We start from the raw sequence: 5,919 nt of genomic DNA, 5'->3' as shown, positions 1-5,919 counted from the left end.
GGGGATACAGAATTCAAAACAGTTGTTATAAGACTTCTTATCAATAGCAGGAAGCATGTAAAGCAGGCATTCAAGGAATTCAAGGAATATGTCACACTGGAAATGAATCAGATGAAAGTTGTTATATCAGAAATGAAGAATACAGTGGAGCAAAGTGAAAGTACATTGGAGGGTCTCCAAAATAAAATGAAGGAGGTAGAAGAAGGCATCTCAAAATTAGAAGATATTTCCTGTCACCAGGGGGAAACAAACAAAAAGCTGGAAGCACAGCTGAATCAGGCAAAAAAAAAAAAAAAAAAAGTATTCAAGCATTGAAAGGCATTATTACTAGGCCTAATAAAAGAGTTATGGCAGTCACAGAAAGTTCAGAAAGAGAAGCTGGGTTTACAAATGTGTTTAGTAAAATGGTAAGGGAAATTTTCCCTAATTTATAGAAAGAATTGGGATACAACATCCAGGTGGGACACAGAACTCCCTGCAAGGTTGACCAAAAGTAATCTTCACCAAGACACATGATAATCAAGCTCTCTTCAGTCAAACATAAAGAAAAGATCCTGAAATTTGCACATGGAAAAAAATCAAATGACATGTAAAGGAATGCCAATTAAACTCACAGGAGACCTCTCACGGGAAACTCTATAGGCCAGAAGAGGATGGAGTGACACATTCCAGATTCTAAAATCAAAAAATTGTCGGCCCAGGATAACGTACCCAGCAAAACTTTCCTTTGTCTTTGAAAATGAAATGAAATTCTTCCACAGTAAAAAAAAGTTAAAAGAATATGCCTCTTCCAAACTTGCCCTACAAATGATAATTCAAGACGTTCTCTTGACAGAGAAAATGTATAGCACCCACCAAATAAAGGCAAATGTGAAGAACATCCCAGTAAAATAACACCAGAATACTAAATCAATTAACAACTCTGTTGAAATGACAGAACCAAATTACTACCAATTTGTATTAAACCTAAATGTAAACAGCTTAAACTCATCAATCAAATGGCATACATTAGTAGACTGGGTTAAAAAAACAAATCTCATCTATTTGTTGCCTATAGGAAACATGTCTTATCAACAAAGGTTGGTGGAAACTATATCTCATGGATTTTGGTATTTTTTGTTAGTTTCACCTTTTCAAAATACTTTCTTCTGATTAAATTCTTCAATGACACATAGATCATACAGTAGGTTCAAAGAGGTTCTTGATTTTCTTTTTCATTTCTTCAGAGACACATTAGTCATTCGGTAGCATGTTATTTAACTCCATGGTCTTGTTTATTTCTCTTTTTTTCCTGTTGTTTGTTTTATTTTGTCACTTTTCATTTAAGGGGATGTACAGTAAGTGTGTAATGGAGACTATCATATCTAGCAACAAATTACTTAACTTCATGAAACTGTAAGTTTCTATTTTTCTTCCTGTTGTTGATTTTTATTTTGGCTTTTCATTTCAGGGGATATATAGTAACCATGTAATGGAGACTATCATATCCAGATGTGAGGGTACAATGCAGTATGCATCTCTACTTCCAGGCAAAGAAACTGTTTACTATATCGTGACAATAGGAGGCTGGACTCTGCCATTGTCCATACCTGCAATGATGGAGATATTACTGAGTATGAAGAACTATACTACAGTAACTATATTGTGATGGAGGAGAGAATTGGGGAAATGATAAGGGAAATCCCAGGGCCTATGGAACTGTATCATAAAATGATAATAATAATAAAAAGTAAAATAAAAAAATTATCTTGCATGTTTTAGGGAATTTATCATGGTTCTGGAGTATGATGTACTCATTAATTTAAGCATCATAAGGATGTACTGAATAATCACCATATTCTAGACAACAGGCTAGGTTATTAAGGGTAAGATGCTGAGAAAGATAGATGGTATTTCCTGCCTCACTTGATCTCACATTTTAGTTATCAGTTGTAGAGTATTAAGAAAAGTGCTCTGTCGCTTTCCTGCAGTTATGGACTTGGTGCACTGAGTTGATAATAACATGCAAGGACTACTGACTGGTGGTCAATAGCTGAAGTTTATTAACAGCACCAGACTTCTTAAAGAAGGTTGTTATGTAGGCATCCAGGGAGAAGCAGCTTGAACCATTTACATCTCTATAGCAAGGTACGGTTTCTGAAACACAACTTGTTTATACCTAAACCTGTAAACCAGGAGGTTTCCTGTTCATTCATCTCCATATCAATTGCTTGTGGCACCTTCAGCGGAGACTCAACTGGCTATGTCTCCCACAATTCTCCCACATTATAAATGTCCTTATAGAGTGCTCCAGTAAGGGAAGTATAAATCAACATAGGGTTCAAGTGTTCATTTATAAAGCAATAAGGGTTAGAGGGTTAGAGGTAGTTTTCAGGATTAGTCATTTGCACCTGCAGATTGGATTTGTAATTTAGGCTTTAACCTTTTGAAGAGCAGTGCTGATGTGTAGTAGTTGATTCACAAAAAGGATCTGGTGGCTTTAAATTCCTGGGTATTTGGGGCTGAAATCATCAAACTTGCATCTACAGTTGGGGTTGGAATTTTGCCCCAGTATAGCTTCCTGCCTCCTTAAAAAAGCAATCATCCATGTTGTCATTAATTTTTGCTTCATTTACATGGGCCTGCATCTGTTTATGTGATGCTATCCAGTGTCACCTCATATGGCTTGTGGCTCAGGATTTAATCACTATGATAATCTGTGTCCTCTGCTGTGAATTGGCAGCTGACGCACTCTCTTTGATATAGTATAAAGGACCTCCTCTCCTCAGGATTGAGCACAGAACTGGGCAAATCCTCTCATACTGACAAGCAGTAAGAGAAAATCAGTTCAGGGAGAGGCAGCAACACAGAATCATAGACTTTGGGCTCTCCCACCTATAAACTCTGAGTAAATCAGAGAGTGTTAGCGTCAACTACTGCTATGTAAAACGGGAGCTGGCAAACAATGCTTGTCATATCTTTTTCTCCCATTGTGAGATCCATTCCTCCCACCATTTTCATTTCACTGTGATTGCTTGTAAGTCCCCAGGCTGCTTGCAAACTAAACAACATCCTTTTGTTCTTTACAAATTCTGGATCTGGAACTTTTAAGCTTCCATTTCTCTTCCTTCACTTCTATTTTTGTCCTACTCCCACCAAAAAGGAGACATGAATAAAACTCATAACACACTGACTCGAAGTAAAGAATTGTGTCAAGTATTTTGTGAGGATTCGGACTGGGTATTAGGCAGTTAGGGTATTCTGGGTCCCTGAATCATTTTTCTCAAATATAAAACGGTATTTTGTCTACCATGTCTTAAATTCACCAGAGCACATTTCTCCCCAGAGGCAAGAACATGCTTCCCCCAAGAGATAAGGATGAAATCAACATATCAGTTCCCCACCTAAAGTGCCCACCCAATTCCATCTCAGGGTAGTGTCAGACTGGTCTCTTTATCATTAGAAAGAGACTGAGCAAGTTAACTGGTAACACATTTTTGGGCCTTTTGTCCCAAAGCCAGGTATCATGAAAACCAGGAATTTTCCTTTGTTTTTGGAGAACTCCTTTGAACTAAAATTTTAAGCGATGCCAACACCCCCTGTGCACAGGTCTCTCCTTTCTTGAAGCCCTCTCCCGTTACTAGGATGGGAGCATCTTTTCTCCTTTCTTCCAATAAATCTTGCTTTAAAACTAAACTGTGTCCTCAAGAAAATTATTTTTTCTGGGAGACAAGAATTGAGGTTGATGACATATTTTGTGTCACAAAGTCCTAGAACAGTATGAGAGCTTGAAAAAACAAAAAAATAAAAAAACTTCACTTTTAACAAAAGGCAATACAAAGCTAGGTGATTTTTCTTCATGGAAACATCAATAGGAATTTATTCATTCTCATAATATGCCCAAGATTAAGTATTTCCAGCTTTCCTGATCAGCATTTTCTGTTGGTTCAGAAGAGTGGCAGGTTTGGAGGTTTAGAAAGAGTACCTGTTTTCTGTTCAGTTTGGAGAGCTGCAGGAAACTATAAAGCAGTCCATAAGCATGTAAAAAAAATGTTGGAGGAATGAGGACTGTAGAGTGTTAGTGGGAAATGAGCACAAGAAGATCTTTACAGGGAAGCATGGTAAAACAAAAATCAAAAAGCAAAACAAGCGTGACCAGAGAGCTACAGAGAAGGAAAGAAAACCTGAAGGCGAAGATCAGAAGAAAATGGAAAATTAGATCAGATAGTCAGAGACCAATAAGGAAGCTTAGAACAGACAGGAAACAGCTTGGACTCCCATACACCTTACTAGGTAGGACATAAAGATTAGTTATTCCTCACTAAGTTACTGAAGATTTCTCTGCACACCCCTCCTAAAACTGTTCTGCTCCTCCATTGCTAACATATAGTTTGAGTTACAAGCCTGTTTGGACTAGCCTAAAATTCATAAAGTTCAGTAGAAAGCACACTTAAATACTCTAAGCTGCTAAATACAACAATTAAAATAGACATGAGACAATTGAATAGTACCCTATAACCATTATAAAGTATATAGCAGCCGGTTGTGTAAAAACTACAATTGAAATGTCAATGAAGTAGTCACAGTATGTGGTTAAGAACTTGCATTTTCCAACACATTGGTCACTGAATACCATGTCAATTAACTTCATGATGTTGTAAATGGTTGTTGAAGTTGTGTAGTGGCTTTTTATTGGAGGGGATGATATTCTGCTAGCTCTACTTTCAGACCAAGGATGGCCTCCCATGAAACTGTTAAATTTATCTGGACAATAAGATGCTAGACTCTCTATGTGGCCCATACCCACAATGAAAGAATCATGACTGGATATGAACTGTACTACAGTAACAATATGGAAAAAATCAATTTGGGGGGAGGGCTTTGGGGAACCCCAGAGCCTATGAAATTGTGTCGTAAGATTTTATTTTTCACTTAAAAAAAGAAAATGGGAAATTTTCAGTGTCTGAAGGAATTTTGAATATATTTGACAGTATACACTTACTGATAAAGAGGTAAAGAAACAGGCTATTGAACTCACTTTGGTAAGACTGTGATGCCATAAAGTTTCTTTGAAGGTTAATTTGTCAGAACTCTCTAAAAAACTATTTAAATGCAAATGTCCTTTGATGGGATTCAACTGCAGAAATTACCCTGCATATTTTTGGTCCTATAGAAACACCAGGTTTTTGTAATATTGTGATGGGAATAAAACAAAAACAATCAATGTGTATCAATTGGGGATTGTTAAAATACATGAAGACAAATTTATATAATACTATGTAGTGATTTGAACACATTTTAGTGGCAAAGTAGAAAACAAAAATGTTGGAAAAAGTAATTAAAAGTTCATTTATATATTAACTTAGATACTTCAGAAAGTTCATAGGAAATAAAGTTTAAAATGAGTTTAATCGGGCCAATGCCAGGGTACAGATTTGGTTTTTCCGTGTTCATAATTTATTGTACAAATTGAATTACCACATGTTGAGTTGAATTAGCTTCTCTGGGTATGGAGGCAGATGGGGAAACAATTTGTAATCCACTTAGGTTGCTTTCACAGCTGGAGTAATTTTAGACCTTAAGCTGGAAGTACATAACCAGCAAAGCAATGCCTCCATATGTGCCTAGTACACAATTCATTCTGCCTGTGAGCCTGTAAGAGTTGAAACACTTTGATTTCAGTGAACTGGAATTGGGCATTGGTTTCTGGACCTGCCATGATGTCAATCTTCTCAAAGCTGCCCAGTCCACAGCTGACATCCTTCAACACCTACTGAGAGTGAACTGGGCCCGGCTGGAAGCCATGGTACAGATTGAGCTTTCATCTGTCATGCTAGTGTCCCATGTGGGTACTGGTTCCAGTCCAAGCTTTTCCACTTCCTATCCAGCTCTTTGTTTATGGACTAGAAAATCAGCAGAGGATTACCTAAATCCTTGGGT

At 37.2% G+C, this 5,919-nt stretch overlaps 1 pseudogene; it reads right to left on the bottom strand.

The window, feature by feature from the left end:
- Positions 1–5,522: 5,522 nt before the first annotated feature.
- LOC121152604 lies at positions 5,523–5,698 on the bottom strand (annotated as a pseudogene).
- Positions 5,699–5,919: the final 221 nt, after the last annotated feature.

This window comes from Ochotona curzoniae, unplaced genomic scaffold, assembly GCF_017591425.1.
Source record: "Ochotona curzoniae isolate NIBS_2020 unplaced genomic scaffold, NIBS_Ocur_1.0 contig_2524, whole genome shotgun sequence".
Lineage (NCBI taxonomy): Eukaryota > Metazoa > Chordata > Mammalia > Lagomorpha > Ochotonidae > Ochotona > Ochotona curzoniae.
This window is presented reverse-complemented; position numbering and strand designations above follow the sequence as displayed.